Genomic DNA, 17,157 nt, shown 5'->3' with positions numbered 1-17,157 from the left:
TCGTTTATTTCCATAGAAGCTTCACAGCAGTAAGCAGTAAACCCCTGAATAACCAACAGTTTCCAGCTCTTGGAAATATCCCTGCTGGTGTTAACTCTAGGATCACTAGGTGGCACCAGTTGCTTGCGAAGAGCATCCAAAGCGTCTGCTGGCTTGCAGCACAGGCTGGAAAGAATGGGAGGGGGACAGAGATGCACCTGGCTGCAGTGATTTTTTTCACCTGAGCCAAATGACTGTGATTGTAGCATCGCCCACATCACATCGTTCCTCAGCAGATGTGATGCAGTGCAAGTTTTTATTCAAGATCCTGGAGAGGGGTTGGGGATGGTGACCTGGGTGGCTCTCAAATTTTTAACCTCTGCTCTTTGGGGCAGGATAATTCTTTGTTGTGCGTTAGGGCAGGAGAAGCTGTCCCAAGATGTTCAACAGCACCTCTGGCCTTGACCCACTCAATACCAGAAACACTCTCCTTTCCCAACTGTGTCCCCTGGGGGAGCAAAGTTGTCCGTAGGTAAGGACCACGGGCTTAGTTTCTTGAAGAGGACAGTTCTCTGCTAAGACCGTTTCAACATCCTGCTCGCCTCCCCCATCACACATGCTCACTTTCTTCAGAACAAATAAGGGGAACGGACACCCCTCCTGCCTGCTGCAGCCCGCACTTCATCCCCACCTTGAACAGGTCCCCACCAGTATGTCTGCAGTGGGGACGGGAGCCACCTCCACTAAAAACACCGGGGGTGCCTGTAAACCTGCAGATTCCAGGGCCCCTTCCCAGTCTCCCTGCGTGAGGATGCCTTTGGGAAAAAGTAGAATCTGCTTTTCTTCCCCCTCCACAAGCCTCAGGGGAGTATCAGGGGAAAAGTATCAGAAAAAGTTTGAGAAGCCAGCGACTCCAGCCTACCCATAGGTCTGGCTTGTGCCCCTAGCCTGCAATTAGCTCCTCAGAGAGCTGGACTCTGGCATGGAAAAACTCTGGGCCACCCACATCCATCTACTCCCTAAGCCTGTAGAGGAGAAATATCAGCAATCATCCTGGAAAGGGACACTCAGGGAGGAGGCCCCTCCACGTGCTGGTTTTCCATCCCTTCCTCCGTCACGTCAGCCCTCCCTGCCCCCTTCCCCTATCTCTTGTCTTCTCTTTAGCGGAATTGTCTCCATTATTCTCAGGAGATTTCTCCTCCCCTGGTTCCCACCTTCTGGTTTCCTGCATGGTTCTGCAGTCCTCTGATACAAGTGCTGTCTCTTGGCTGATGCCGAGGGGTCCAGTGGTCTGGGCAGGTCTCCTCCCTCCTACCTGAGGGGCTGTGAGACCCCTTCTAGCTCTGCCTGCATGCCCCACCATGCTGCCTGCAGCTCAGCGTCTCTGAGTCCTGAAACCTCATCCTCCTGTAACCTCATCATTTGCACGCTGGGCGGATGAGAACAGCAGCTCCTGACAGCAGTTCCTGCTGGCTTCCCGGCAGCAAAGGCAGGCAGGGGTCGTCTGGGGTCACACTGCTGGGCTCTGGCGCTCATTCACGGGAGCCCTGGGCAAGGTACCTGGCTCTTCTCGGCAGTGGCTTCATTGGTAAATAAGGCTGCTGTTAGAACCCACCTCCTAGGTGATCTGCGGGAAGCCTCGGCGCTCCCTGGCATCCGCCCAGTCACCCAGGACAGAGCCGGATGAGGGTGAAAACAGGCAGCTGCTTTGGGCTTTTCCCGCCCACCTGAGGGGGTGGGGGCTGGGAGAGACCTGAGGGCCATCTGGCCCCATCTCCCCAGGAACCTGAGACCCACAAACAGAAGTCCCCTTGCTCAAGGTCACACTGCTATCTGGGGCAGTCAGAAGTCAGCCGGCTTGGGGACTTGCCTGGTGGTCCAGTGGTTAAGACTTCGATTTCCGGTGCATGGGCTGTGGGTTCAACCCCTGGTCAGGGAGCCTCATGGCCGAAAAAAAGAAACATAAAACAGGAGTAATATTGTAACAAATTCAATAAAGGCTTTAAAAGATGGTCCACATTAAAAAAAAAAATTTTTTTTTTAAGTCTCCTGACTTGCCTTTTATTTTTTAAATTAAAGTATACTTGATTTACAATGTTATGTCTCTGGCTTTGCTAGTGGTGAAGAACCCACTGCCAATGCAGGAGACTTAAGAGACTTGGGTTTGATCCCTGGGTGGGGAAGATCCCCTGCAGTAGGAAATGGCAAACCACTGCAGCATTCTTGCCTGGAGAATCCCATGTACAGAGGAGCCTGGTGGGCCATGGGGTCGCAAGGAGTCGGACACAGCTGAAGTGACTTAGCATACACACATATAGTTGATTCACAATTTTGTATCTGGCTAGTATTTTGATTTCAATCTTATTTGGCCTGAGAGATACAGGGAGTGGATCAGATTTTAGGGCCTTCCAGAAATGTGTGCCCCCAAAGTGTGGCCTCCAAGAGGCAGCACAGTGACTTATCACCATTTGGAGGTCTGAAGGCTGCAATCAGTGCCTGGGTGGGTGTTAGCAGGGAAGATGAGCTGGCAGGCTTTAAGCCCAGAGCTATGCTGCCCAGATCCTAATGTCTTGTGATGAAAGTGTTTGAGGGGGATTCTTGACTCCCCCTCGTGTCAGACGAGATCATCTAGTCGGTCAGGAAATAGATGTGAAGCCTTGTGTCTTAAGTACAATCCAGAGTCGGTCCGACTGCCCTACTGTGTTCTGGAATCACAGTGCCCAGGAAGACCAGGACCTGCTTAAACACAGAAATCCGTGACTCTAAAAGGGTATCTCAATCACCATCCTCTAGTTCCTTTCCCTGAAGTCTCCTGGGTCTTCCAAAAGGAACAGAGAAGAGGACAAGCAGACTGTACTGGGCATCACCAGTCTGACACTGGAGACTCTGCCTAACGGTGAGAGGTGCAGGCCTTCTGTGACTCGGTTCTCTGCTTTTTGTCAGACACACTCATCCTTGTAAAGTTAGGAACGCTTTAATTCTTTGTGAAAAAAAAAAAAAATGACCCTTCAAAGTAAGCTAGCGGCATAGGAGTAAAACAGATGGTGCTTGTGCAGAAATGACAGAGTATCTTGACATTTGCCAATGTGGTGATTCTTTGAGATTTCCAAGGGAATCCTGACAAATGTCCGCGGTCCCTGTGTGTGTGTGTTAGTCACTTCTGTCATGTCCGACTCTTGGCGACCCCATGGACTGTAGCTCGCCAGGCTCCTTTGTCCATGGGACTCTCTCCTTTGTCCATGGGACTCTCTCCTTTGTCCATGGGACTCTCCAAGCAAGAATACTGCAGAGGGTAGCCATTCCCTTCTCCAGGGGATCTTCCTGACCCAGGGATGGAAGCCAGGTCTCCTGCACTGCAGGCAGATTCTTTACCATCTGAGCCACCTGGGAGTGATAAACAAATGCCACTTACTCACAGCGCCCCCTACAGGGTCCCCACAGCTTCCAATCTCCCAGCCCTAGTACAAGAAATAGAGGACAGGAGAGCATGAACCGGGGGTGTGGGGGGTGGGGTGGGGCACGCCAAAAAAGACACGTCCCTTGAAGCCAGGGGGCAATATAGGAGGCCCAGGGTCCTCGGTCTGCGCTCCTCTCACCCCTTCCCCTGGGTGGCCTCCACTTCCCAGCCCCACACTTCCCCTCCCATCCCATACCTCCTGGATGACATTTGATCCCAGACCAAGAAAAAACCAAGCCTGGGTTTGAGGTTTGGGTGGGATGCTTGACTTGGTTTTATTTCCTCAGAGGGAGGCAGCCAGGGGTTGTGGTGGGCCGGGCAGGAGCTCGCATCCAGCTGTCTCCAGGCTGGGGAGAAAGGGCCACGGATGCGATGAGAGTGGCGTGGACCCAGAACAGCAGGCAGGAGACGGCTTCCTGGGGAGGCAAGGAGTAGGATGCCTGTGGAAGACGGAGGAAGCCCAGCTGCCAGCCCAGATGGCTCCGCGGTCTCAGGTCGAGGGATAAAGAGAATCCTCACCAAGGGTGTGTCAAGGTGAGGTGTGTACTTTGTCTGCCCCGAAGACAGCCTCCTTCCTTGCTCGACCTCATCCAAATGTCATGACGGCCCCGGACACAAATAAACCATGCCAGCTCTCTAGATAAAATAATAATAATTTTTAAAAAAACACCAAACTTCTCATTTATCAGCTACACTGTGTATGACTTTCAACTATGCCGCTGGCAGGCCAGTGGCACTGAGAGAGAAGTTCCTGTCTGGCAAGAAGTTGGAAAGGAATGGGTCACAGTGACCCACCAGGCTTCCCTGGTGGTTCAGACGGTAAAGAATCTGCCTGCAGTGCAGGAGACCTGGGTTCGATCTCTGGGTCAGGAAGATCCCCTGGAGAAGGAAATGGCTACCCATTCCAATAGTCTTGCCTGGAGAATCTCATGGACAGAGGAGCCTGGTGGGCTATAGTCCATGGGGTCACAAAGAGTCGCACATGACTCAGCAACTTCAAAAAACAACACCAACAAACCCAAGCAGGGTTATCTCTAGGGAGGGGTGTCAGAGATGCCTGTGGCTTCCAGAGTGGGACGGGGCTTAAAGGCTTGTCCAGAATCCCCCCTCCAGAGTGACTGACACTGGGCAGAGCCCTTGCTCTCAGGCAACCTGGTTTGACAAAAAGGCTGGGACCCATATGACCTCGAATAAGACACATCTCCTCTTAGAACTTGGTTTTCCCACCCAGAAAATGGTAGGGATGATCTCTAATTGCCCAGGAGCGTGGAATGGATCAGGTGCCCTGACATAGGTGAAGTGCCTGGAACTGAAGAGATGTTGCTCAGAAGTGTTTAGCATCTCAAAGGAATTTAAGTGGACATTCAGCAATTTGGGGGAGAGTAGATGGTCAAAGGCTGCTTCTCAGGTTCTCGCCCCATCTTATTCAGACTAGCCTCCCTCCCCAGGTCCCATAGTTCTCCTTCACTTATACTGAGGGGATGTCAGCTCTGGGCTGATGGCCATGCTCTGGCTGAAGGCCCTGGACCTATAAGGGGTGGGGGGAGGGGGGAACTCAAAACTCAGAGGGGAGAAGAAACATGGCCTGCTGCCCTCCTCCCTCCTTGACCCCCGAGTGCCACTATGCTCCCACAAAGAAATGAGAGATTAGGAAAAGAATAACAAACAGGCATCCGGTCCCATCACTTCATGGCAAACAGAAGGGGAAAAAGAGGAAGCAGTGACAGATTTTATTTTCTTGGGCTCCAAAATCGCTGTGGATGGTGACCGGAGCCATGAAATCAAAAATGCTCCTTGGAAGGAAAGCTATGACAAGCCTAGAGAGCGTATTAAAAAGCAGAGACATCACTTTGCTAACAAAGGCCCGAATAGTCAAAACTATGGTTTTACAGATGTGAGAGTTGGACCATAAAGAAAGCTGAGCACTGAAGAATTGAACTGTGATGTTGGAGACAACTCTTGAGGGTCCCTGGGACTGCAAGGAGATCCAGCCAGTCAATCCCAAAGGAAATCAACCCCGAATATTCATTGGAAGGACTTATGTTGAAGCTTCAATACAATGGCCACTTGATGCGAAGAGCTGACTCACTGGGAAAGACCCTGATGCTGGGAAAGATTGAGGACAGAAGGAGGCAACAGAGGATGAGATGGTTGGATGGCATCACTGACTCAATGGACGTGAGTGTGAGCAAACTCCAGGAGATAGTGGAGGACAGAGAAGCTTGGCGTGCTGCCGTCTATGAGGTCGCAAAGAATCGGACACCACTCAGCCACAGAACGCCAGCCAACAACAGGAGCTGAGGGAGAGTGCCCTCCATGGGCCAGGCCTGGTACTACACCCTTTACCTGAAGATCTGCTTCATTCCCACAATACCCTGCGGTGGGTACAACTGCTATTTTCCAGCGCACAGTTGAAGAGGCTGCTAGTTAGAGAGGCCAAGCAACCTGCTCCAGAGCCAAATTTGGCTGTGTGTCCCAGAGCCCGTACTCTTCAACAGGGTGCTGAAGGAAGAGAAGGGCAGGGATAAGAGATGGTCTGCTGTAACTTGTGGCTGCTCTAGGTGGAGAAAGCAGGATTCAAGTTCAAGAAAAATGAACTCCGTCCCCCCTTCAGCACATTTCCAGACTGAGGCTAGGCACTACCTCCTACTCCAGGCCTGTTTTCCAATGTAGGGAAAATCTGAGGACAGTCAGGGAGACCAGGGAGAAGAGAGAACTACTGAGAGGGTCTCCCAAGCTCTAAGGCACACCCCACCCCCCAACCCCTTGGAGGGCTATCCTGCCCCCTGGAGCTGGAGAACCGGGGCTGGGGAGGGACCAGGGGAGCATCAGACTGGGGAAAGCTCCAGGGAGCCAGCTGGGATGGGAGCACATAGGAAAGGAGGGCCAGGGCCCCTGCCATGGTGTCAGGGTCAACCATGGGATGGCCCAGGGATGCAAGCAGCCAGCCCTGAGGAGCAGTGGGGTCAGGGGCTGTGACAGGCAGGCAGGGATAGAAACTTGCAACACATAGGCCCCAGCATTGCCCATCAGAGTCTGACCTGATGAGCTAAGGCAGGGGAAATTTTCTGAAACAAGTTAGTGGCCAGAATTCAACGATGAAGGAGCAGACCAAGGAGTGGTGGGCCTGCCATCTAGGGGATACCATAAGGGGCTCCTCTCTGGCCTCCTCTCTGATTGCCCACTTGAAATGTGACTGGCGGTTTGAAAGCCACAACCCTGAAGGTGACTGACTTGTTCTGTGCTGTGGTTTGGGGGAGCCCCCTGGGGGACCTCTCAGGCCAATAGTTCTCCATTTGCTCTTTTCTCCACTTTGCCAGTTTGCCTCATGATATCCCAGGACTGAGGAGTCATTAATCCTCAAGAAGCCAAGTCTCTGATCTTTTTTTGTAAAGTGAAAACTTGCTGAATGATGCTTTAGCAAACAAAACAATAAATGCTTACACTTAAAAAAAATACTGCTTACACCTTGCAAATTTGTATTCAGAAAGTTAACCATGTTTAGGACTTCCCTGGTAGTCCAGTGGTTAAGACTCCACACTTCCACTGCAAGGGGCCCGGGTTCGATCCCTGGTCAAGGAAGTTCCACATAAAGGAAGTTCCACATGCCACACAGGCATGTTTAACGTGTTTAGTTGAAATGGGTATGGTATGGTGGAGTTTGGGGAGATTTAAGGAAGTCTACAAAAGCTTCAAAGATCTTGTAGAATGAGCAAACCGCTCAGCAAAGGAGGAGACAGCTTTTCCATCTTTGTAACTGTGATATCTGAATAAGCCCCTCAGACCTCAGGTCCTCTGTCTGTAGGAACTGCCTGGGCGGCTGTAATGTTCCCCACTTTATACAATCCTTTATTTTCTCTTTTCCCTCTCTCCTGCACACCTCTGAATTCATAGGCTAAGCCCCTCTTTCCCTTTTCTCGCCTTGCCTAGGCTTTAGTCCCGCCTTTTAGGAACCTGTGGACTGAAGACAGGAATGACTTTCCTGGGAGATAGAGATGGGCTTGGAGCCTTCCCCCACACCCACAAGTCACACTGCCAGCTCCATCTCCCTTCCAGCAGGGAACTCTTCTGCTCATCAGCTTTCCGCGGTCCCGGCATGGCCCGCAGCATCAACTGCCCACAGCATTTTCACGTGGACATTTTCTTTGGCAGTTATAAATCAAAATCAAAAGATCAAGCTTTGTCCCCCGATCTTTTGTCCTCCGCGAGCGGTGGCAGCAGGCGCCACAAAGTCGCTTTTCCTCTAGGAAGCTTTTCCTGACACCCACCCCACCCCGCCCCCCACGCGCGCCCGGTTCGGAGGCGCGTGCCCCGCGCTCAGGGGCCCTGGGCTTTCTCGGTCAGCGTCTCGGTGCAGACGGACTTGGAGCTGCAGAGCCAAGGGTGGTGGCTGACTCTTTGCCTCGGGCGTCCCACCCCCAGTCCTGCGCCCGAACCCCAGTCGGCGCTCCCACCAACGCGTTACAATGACTGGAGTGAGCTGAGGGCAGGGAGGGTCGCGGCCACTCCGCAGCATCTGTCTCAAGGGCTCAGAGCCCCGCTGAGCGCAAATAAACCCCCCGGCCGGGTGGAGACGCAGCCGGCCACGCGGTGGTCTCCAGCAAAGAAAGGGTTAAGCCGCCATTTCCCCACCCCACCCCCACCCCCCCCAAAAAAAGGGCGAGGGGAAGAGTCCGGCAGAAGGTCCTGTTTACGGGAGCCGCTCTAGGGTCCGCGCTGCCCTTGGAGAGGCGTTGCCGTGGCAACGGGCCGGGCGCCCGCCAGCTGCGGGTGAGCTCACCGAGCGCCGGCGGGCGGGGGGCGGCCCGGCTCAGAGCCGCCGCAGCCAGAGGAAGGGGCCGTCCTCCACTCGCCCAGAGAGGCGGCCAGGCGGCGGGCACGCGAGTGCGGGGCGCGGGGAGAGGCCCGGCCGACACGAGCGCGGGGGACTGCGGGCCATGGCGCCCCGGGCCCCCGCCGCGCGCCGCCCCCGCCCGCCCGAGCGCCCCCGAGCTGCGCCTCGGAGCCCGCGGAGCTGCGGCCAGCCAGGAGGTAGGGCTGGACCGGGGGACGCTGGAGGGGACGCGGGGGGACCGAGGAGGGGACGCGCGGGGAGGGGGCGATCGAGGAGGGGACGCGCGGTGCAGAGGGTTTTAATGGGAGGAGAAAGACGACGGCCGGAGCTGCCTCGACCCGGAGCCGTGAAGTGGCTCTTTGCAGACCAAAGACGGGGTTTCCCGCGTGCGGACGTGGGGACCGAGGCGCTGCAGCCCGATCTGCGGGACTAGAGCAAAGTGTTGTCCGGACGTCCTTCCGGGAGCTCCCGAGGCCGTGGTCCCGCGCCCAGGAAACCAGCAGAAACCGGGCAGAGCCCCCGCCCTCCGCCGAGCCGAGTCCCAGGGGCGTCAGTGTGTGTGTGTGTGTTTAGCAAGAACCGAGAAAAGCTGAGCAGCCGGACCTCCCCCCGCCCCCCACTGTGGTCAGACTTTTTGCAGTGTTGAGAAAGCAGAAAGGTGAAGATGATTGCATGATCTTATTTCTCCCGCTTTCGCCGTCAGGATGGGGTTGGCAGCAGATGGAATCCAGGGGGAGTCTCTTAACACCGAATAGAAGGATATTTAGGAGGGTCACAGGGAACTGATTTCAAACCACATTAGAGAGCTAGACCTCAGCGGAGGAATCCTGTTCCGGAGGTCATCGGGTGGGGAATCTGGACGTTGCCCTCCAGGGGCAGAGATTGGGGCAGGAGAAGGGCACTGACTTTGTTTTTAACCAGCTGCTTCCCAATGGCTCAGTGGTAAGGAATCCGCCTGCCAATGCAGGAGACTTGGGTTCGATCCCTGGGTGGGGAAGATCCCCTGGAGAAGGAAATGGCAACCTATTGCAGTATTCTTGCCGGGGAAATCCCATGGACAGAGGAGCCTGGCGGCCACGGTCCATGAGTTCACAGAGTCAGACAGGCCCGAGCGACTAAAACAGCAAGTTGGGGGAAGGAGCCGGAGAACTTTTAGCTGGTGTTGAGATACGCTTTAGGACTATGACTTCTCTAAGGTTCTAGGTGTCCCAACGTAATAATGGCCCCAGAGTTGCAATAGGCGCTACAGTAATTTTGTTATTAAACTTACACTTGCGATGGTTACTACATAAAAGAAAAGAACAATATCCTTTCTGCTTGCCAGTCATCAAGGAACAAACACACCTGAGGAGTGAAGGAGAAGCTTCTTTGGGGTGGGCTGCCTACAATGAGCAGAATTCTACAAGAAGTCAAGGGCAAAGAGGAAAGGCAGTGTTCTTAGGAAAGGCAGTGAAAAGGCTGGCCTTTCAGTCCTTTGATTCTGGAAGATTTGAACCCTGCTTCTCTGGTGCCTCAGATGGTAAAGAATCTACCTGCAACGTGGGAGAGCTGGGTTCAAGCCCTGGGTTGGGAAGATCCCTGAGAGAAGGGAATGGCTACCCATTCCAGTATTCTTGCCTGGGAAATCCCATGGACAGAGGAGCCTGGTGGGCTACAATCCATGGGGTCACTGAGTCCATGGACACGACTGAGTGACAAATGCTTTCCCTTCTTTTCGCTTTCCCTGTGTCGTATATTCATTCACTTAACAACTTTAAGCACTAGGCTAAGGGAATAAGGTATCTGCTTTCCTTCCAGGCGCTTACCATCCTAGCTGGCTAGTCAGACAAAAAACTAAATCCAGTTGGCATCTGGCCTCGCTGTGAGTGCTGTGTACTCGGGGAACCCAGAGCAGGGACGCCCACAGATTAGGTAAGGCCAGGCTGAGCCCTGAAAACCTCTTCGCCAACGAAGCAAAAGCAGAGAGGGTTGTTCCAGGCTGAGGGAACAGCCTGTGCAGTGTCCCAAGCAGGGGGGGAGAGGAACAGGCAAGTGTGGGGAGAATGCATGGTTGTAATTCCCAGAGGGAAGAAGGATCTCCCTGAAGCTGGAGCCACGAGATCACTCTGTATTCTAGAAAGTTCACTCTGCTTACTGGGTGGAGGCTCAGAGAGGAGGAGACGGAGGCCTTGCAGCACCCAAGTTGCAGTTACTAACCCGCAGGGTGACGGCAGTGGTGACGTGGATGGAGAGAGCCAAGAGATAAAGAGGTGGGACCTGGTGGCAGACTTGGGGACAGGGTCAGATGACTTAGACGAGCACTAAATGCAGAGACGCTCAGGAGAAAACAGAGCAAAGCAAAAGGAATGGAGATTTTGAATGGCCTGAATTTAGCAGATTACAACACTTGGACAATGAATTTGGCTCGGAATTCTCTGGCAGCTTAGAGACAAACAAAAATACTCTGGATTGCACAGTTTGGGATTTTGGACAAGAGAAAGCATACAAATTCATTTTCAGGACAAATTTTTTCCTGGAATTGAACTCAGCTGGGAATTTGTCATGTGGAAGTTTGTGTCAAGACTAAAGAGTAACATAGGAAAAAAAAAAAACAAACTTCACTGTCAGTGTTACAAAAGATGGGACGATAAATCTCCACATGACCATTTTCCTATACCATCTTCCTGTTATGACTTGAGGACATACTGCATTTCTCAGGGGGGCCGAATGCGGCTCAGGCCTGTGGGCAGTGGTGATGTAGGGCAGTGTGGGCCCAGGGGATCCTATGGAGGAGCCGTGGGCTCTCAAATGGAGGAAGAGCTGATACCTACTCCGATGAACGTAGCAAGCACAGCATCCCAGTGCCTAACCATGAAGGGGGAAGCAGGAAAATCCCGGTATAGCCCATAGGCAGGTGGGCTGAGATTGGTCTGGAGAAGGAACCTGGTAAGGCAGAGCATTGGGAAGATTGGCATCGGAAATCCTGACCAAAGAGAAACAGAGTGAAACGAGCATTTGAGGATTCCATTCAGCTGGGCAAGTCCAGTTCCCCGAGTTGTCCAGTGGGGACAGGCCTTTGTGCCCTCCGACCTAATGTTAAGGCCGCTCCTAGGGGTGGGGGAAAGGGTGAGGCTCAAGACACCAGAGATCCACTCTGCTGAGGTCAGGGAGGGCAGGAAAACTGTTCACTGCAACGTAAGGAATGTTGCAGAAGAACAGGGGGTGTGAGCTGGGTGGTTCTGCACTCAGCCGCTCATCTGGCCAGGCCCTTCCTATTGGTTTCTGCAGAAGGGTGAATCTGCAGAATCTATGTCAATGCATTCTTAACGTGCCCTCCAAAGTTTAAAGCACTTCTTGCCCACTTGTAGAAGTCTTGAGTAGGTAATTTAATGACGGGGTAATGATAATCTATCCCATCTGCCCTCCCATCACAATTCTTAGCATTTTAAACTCAGGGTACACATTAGAATACATGTTTAAATGCTGAGGAGAGGTGTTTTTTTAAACAACTGATGCCCGGGACCCACCCCAGACCAAGTAAATCAAAATTTCTAAGAACAGGCCCTGGGTATCAGTATTTTTAAAAGGTCCCAGGTGATTTTAAGGTACTTCCATGGTTGAGTGAGGTTGCTTTTAGCCGTCACCTAGAGGGCTCATCACCAGCGGGGACTGAAATCACAGATTCCAAAAGCAAAGACCTTGTAGAATTTAAAATTTGGAAGCCTGTTGCTTACAATGAAATCAGCTGGCTAGTCAGCCTTCACCATCAAGATCTAAAGCCGCCTTGAAAAGATACAGGTAAGAAGGCTAGTATGGGTATGTGTGTAAAGTACTTTTTAACAAAAAGTCTAAAAGCATAATCACAGGCCTTCTACAGTTAGGTCTGCTTGGTCTAATACTATTGGACGCAGTGCCTCCCCTTAGCCAAAACTGAAAAGCCTTGGTACCTTTCTCTCTCTGCCTGGAACCCATATAGGTCTGTCTGTCTTGATTTCTGAGCCTCTAAGTTGTGGATTCTTTCTACTTCCCTCCTGATATATGTGTTCTCCGACCTCTGTCTTCTAGATTGGGAAGAAGCTGGGAGAAGTAGCTTGGCATTTAACATGCATAAAGTCTCAGTCAAAAGAAAGGAATCTCTAAGAGCTGAATTTCAGTAACTATGATAGGATAATAGGAGTAGTATCTTGAGGCTCAATGGCTTTCCCCAAAACCCTCAAGTATAGCTTGCAGGCAGTTGCTTCTTTGGCTGTGGACAAAGTTGACTCAGCCTCCCCCACGCTCTCTGGAACCTACCCCCTTTATTTTGCTTCCTGAGGGTCCATGGAATGTCTGACATTGTCAGACTTGTTGAGAGTGACAAAGACCCCTGCTTGGGCCTTGTGTCATGCCGTCTCCTGTGTCCCAGGCGTGGTCCCTTCTTCCTCCGCCAGAACCAGAAAGCTGCCACAGGCACCTGGGCTCTTTGAAACCCCTGGACTGGCAGCCCAGCTGAGGGACTCAGACACAACTGCCCCTTTAATGATGGGAGGCGAGTCAGTGCTTGGGACCGGAGTGAGTGATTGACTCAGTTCTTTGACTCAGTTCTCTACATTTGGCCCCAAAAGAAGGGAAGCCAGAGTCATACCATCCTTGACCCCCGTGTTAAAATCACTGTCCGATATGGGCAAAAATTAATCCCAGCTCAGTTTGCCTGGAAGTTGAACCCTTTGCCAACAAGAGCCCAGAATTGGCTTCCCTTTGACACATTCATCCTTGGCCTGTGGTCAGCTGAAAGAGGGATGAGCCTAAGACCCCGTTTTTCAACTGGCTGAACTACTAACAGTCAAGTTATGGTTCCCCCCAACACCCGCCACCCCCCCAGCCTTAGGGAAGGAAGGGATGAGTCACCCTTGCAACAAGCTTAGGGAAGAGGATCTGTATTGTATTGGGGAACCTGAGGATTCATGCTTCCCTTCAGCAGGAGAGGAGGGCAGGATGGGCCTGGAGAGTGGGGACAGGACAGGAAGCCGTGACCATGACATGTCTTCCATGGTACCCACGCTTTCTGAGAGCTTGTGTATCTTATCAGGAGGGCTGTCAGACCAGTTCAAGCAGAGTTGCAAACACATTTCCTTTTTCGTTTTCTTTAAAAGTATACATTAAAACTTTCAGATTGAGGATTTCCCTGGGGGTCCAGTGGTTGGGACTCTGTGCTTCCAATGCAGGGGGCACGGGTTGGATCCCTGGTCAGGGAACTGGGATCCCACCTGCCACATGGTGTGGCCAAAAATTTTTTTTTAAAAGAAGTAAAACTTTAAGATTACTTTTATATACACGTGTATGTATTTATGTGTAAACTATAAAAACTATCCTTATTATAAAACATTTAAGTGCTAGTCACTCAGTCGTGTCCAACTCTTTGGGACACCATGGACTAAAGCCTGCAAGGGTCTTCTGTCCATGGGATTTCCCAGGCAAGAATATTGAAGTGGGTTGCCATTTCCTTCTCCAGGGGATCTTCCCCACCCAGGGATCGAACGCAGGTCTCCTGTGTTGCAGGTGGATTGTTTACCAGCTGAGCCATCAGGGAAGCCCCAAGCAATACATAAAAAGGACAGCTGGTGTCCATGGGGTTGCAAAGAGCTGGACACGACTTAGCAACTGAACAAAAACAACAAAAAGAACACAGTGAAAAATTTCCCCATACTTACTCCCTCCTCAGAGGTGATCACTGTTTGGTATGTATATTAAATCCCCCTAGACTTCTTTTCTTTGCATGTAATATGTTTGTTTGTTTGTTACAAAAGTGGAATAACTGAACAGTATTGTGTGAGAATAATTCCATGTAGGACATAACATAGTCCTCTCCTTTCTAACAGCTACCTAGTCAGTCTTCTTTTGTATGAATTGACTTTAACACATTTGTTTTGTATGAATTTCTTTAACACATTGTCTATTGATGAGTAATTAGTTGCTTCTGATTTTAACCACTGTGAACACTCTCTAGCACTTGTTCCAACATTTCTGTATATAAATTCCCAGAGGTGGAATTGCTAAATTAAAAGATTTCAAAGCCAAATGTATATTGAGTGTATCCATGCCCAGTGATGTATATTTTAATGAAATGAGATTTTTTTTTTAATTTATTTATTTTTTAAGTGAAAGTTACTCAGTCGTGTCCAACTCTTTGTGACCCCATGGACTCTTCAGTCCATGGAATTCTCCAGGCCAGAATGTTGGAGTGGGTAGCCTTTCCCTTCTCCAGGGGATCTTCCCAACCCAGGGATTGAACCCAGGTCTCCCGCGTTGCAGGTGGGTTCTTTACCAGCTGAGCCACCAGGGAAGCCCACTTTATTTTTTAATTGAAGGATAATTGCTTTACAGAATTGTGTGTTTTCTATCAAACATCCACATGAATCAGCCATAGGTATACATATGTCCCCTCCCTCTTGAACCTCCTTCCCATCTCCCTCCCCATCCCACCCCTCTAGGTTGATATAGAGCCTCTGTTTGTGTTCCCTGAGACATACAGCAAATTCCCATTGGTTGTCTATTTTACATATGATAATCTATGTTTCCATGTTACTCTTCCCATACATCTCACCCTCTCCTCCCCTCTCCCTGTGTCAGTAGGTCTGTTCTCTATGTCTGTTTCTCCATTGCTGCCCTGCAGATAAATTCTTCGGTACCATCTTTCTAGATTCCATACATGTGCATTAGTTTATGATATTTATTTTTCTCTTTATGTCTTACTTCACTCTGTATAATAGGCTCTAGGTTCATCCACCTCATTAGAAATGACTCAAATGCATTCCTTTTTATGGCTGAGTAATATTCCATTGTGTATATGTATAAAATGGGATTTTGATACTCAGTTTTTGAAAAATTATAAAATAGTATTACCTCTCTCACCCTCGTTCCCCACTGAATTTACTAAGAATTTCTATTTAAGTTAGAAATTGTGTACATTCATAGAGGCAATCTATTATCTTGAGTTGTGTTAAATTTTTCAAGGCAACATATTGAAACTAGAGTTTCTAAGAATTTTTCTATGGTTTATAGCTCATCATCCAACAAATTATCCCAATATTCTCTCTTGCTGTTGGTTTGTGTTCCGAAAATCTTGATCTCATATACCCACGAGTTCATATAATTGTGTAGGCTGAAACCTAGAATGGGCAGAGTGGGTTACACATAAGAGCCAGCCCAGGGAAATAATTCAAGGTGTCTTCCTCTTTCTCCGTCACGTTGTTGTTGTTGTTCAGTTACTAAGTCGTGTCTGATTCTTTGTGACCCCATGGACTGCAGCACACCAGGCCCCCTTGTCCTTCACTGTCTCCTGGAATTTGCTCAAATTCATGTCCACTGAGTCAGTGATACCATCCACCCATCTCATCCTCTGCCACCCCCTTCTCCTCCTGCCCTCAATCTTTCCCAGCATCAGGGTCTTTACCAGTGGGTCGGCTCTTCACATCAGATGGTCAAAGAGTTAGAGCTTCAGCATCAGTCCTTCCAATGAATATTCAGGGTTGATTTCCTTTAGGATTGACTGGTTTGATCTCCTTGTAGTCCAGGGGACTCTCAAGAGTGTTCTCCAACACCACAGTTTGAAAGCATCAGTTCTTTGGTGCTCAGCCTTCTTTATGGCCCAACTTTCACATCCATACATGACTACTGGAAAAAAACATAGCTTTGACTATATGGACCTTTGTTGGCAAAGTGATGTCTCTGCTTTTTAATCCTGTCTGTTTATGTCATAAGGGTTGGACTTGATTTAGCCCCAAGTTCTCTGCAAATCCACTTTGTACAAAAGATAGGGTAACCCATATACAAAGTGGGACACTTGGAAAGTAAAAAAGGAGCACTAAAGATAAATTGTTTGTTTGTATGTTTTATTTAAACATACCTCTCTTCATTTTTTCTTAAAGTACTCGTGAAAGTATTTACTTGAAAGGGAAAAGGACAGTATCAAATTTTAAATATAAAAATAATTCTTATAGTAGAATTAGTAGTATCTAAAGATATGATCTACCACATTGGCTGGGTTGGTATATATTGTTTTCTACTTGTTTCTTGCTATTTTTCCATTAACAAACAAACAAAAAAATAAATTGTTAATTGCTATACAGCCAGCCAGCCTGTCCTGGGACCGTCCCTGCAAACTGCCACTTGGTGAAGGGCTGGACATGCCCAGCCATTCTTTCTGCAGGTCTAAGTGTACCGACCCAGGGACATGATTTCGTGTCAGCCCTCTGCCCCCCAGCTTTTCTTAACTCCCCCCTAGAGTAGAGACCTGAGTGCAGGGAAGGAGGAGGGGTCCGGTGGCTCACCCAGTGCTGCGTGTCATCTCCTTCCCACTAAACGAGTCAGAGGAGATGGGTACCACTGTCCCTACTGCCCACAGCTCACTGTGGAAGAAAATACAGCTGCCTTTTCCCAGCAGATTGGAACCATTAAAGCAGAACATTCTATAATTTTATGTGTGCTTCCCACGTCCCTGGGAAATACAGACTCAACCTCCCAGATGACCGAGCAGAGGTATTTGTGGGAAACAGTGCCACAAATCAGGATTAAAACTGGCCTTGCATGGTCAGGAGAGAAGTTTGCTGGGGAAGAAACCACAGGGCACTGATTCGGTCACTGGGCAGGAGCGTTGGGGCAGCCTGAGACATAGAACCTGCATCCCTGCAGCTGGAGTGGGACCAGTTTTTCAGGCACAGACTTGGTCAGGGCGGCAGCTGGGAAGACACGGACTACCAAAGCAGCATGCCGGGGCGCTGGGCTTCTCCCAGGGCAATGTCTCTAGCTCGCTGCAGGTCCAGAGGGATTTCTCCACTCGCTGCTCTGAGCTGGAGGTGAGAGTCATTCAGATGTGAAATGAAGTGTGTGGTCAGCCAACCCCACATACAAATCCCTGGCCGCCTGACAT

General features: G+C 50.4%; 1 protein-coding gene across 2 annotated transcripts in view; it reads left to right on the top strand.

The window, feature by feature from the left end:
- Positions 1-8,118: 8,118 nt before the first annotated feature.
- Positions 8,119-17,157, top strand: part of DENND2A (DENN domain containing 2A) — a 98,253-nt gene continuing 89,214 nt past the window's right edge. For both annotated transcript variants that reach the window (XM_043463877.1, XM_043463879.1), the window contains exon 1: positions 8,119-8,467. The gene's annotated coding sequence lies outside the window, so the exon portion shown is untranslated. The remainder of the gene's footprint in view (positions 8,468-17,157) is intronic.

Source organism: Cervus canadensis, chromosome 3 (genome assembly GCF_019320065.1).
Source record: "Cervus canadensis isolate Bull #8, Minnesota chromosome 3, ASM1932006v1, whole genome shotgun sequence".
NCBI classification, from domain to species: domain Eukaryota; kingdom Metazoa; phylum Chordata; class Mammalia; order Artiodactyla; family Cervidae; genus Cervus; species Cervus canadensis.
This window is presented reverse-complemented; position numbering and strand designations above follow the sequence as displayed.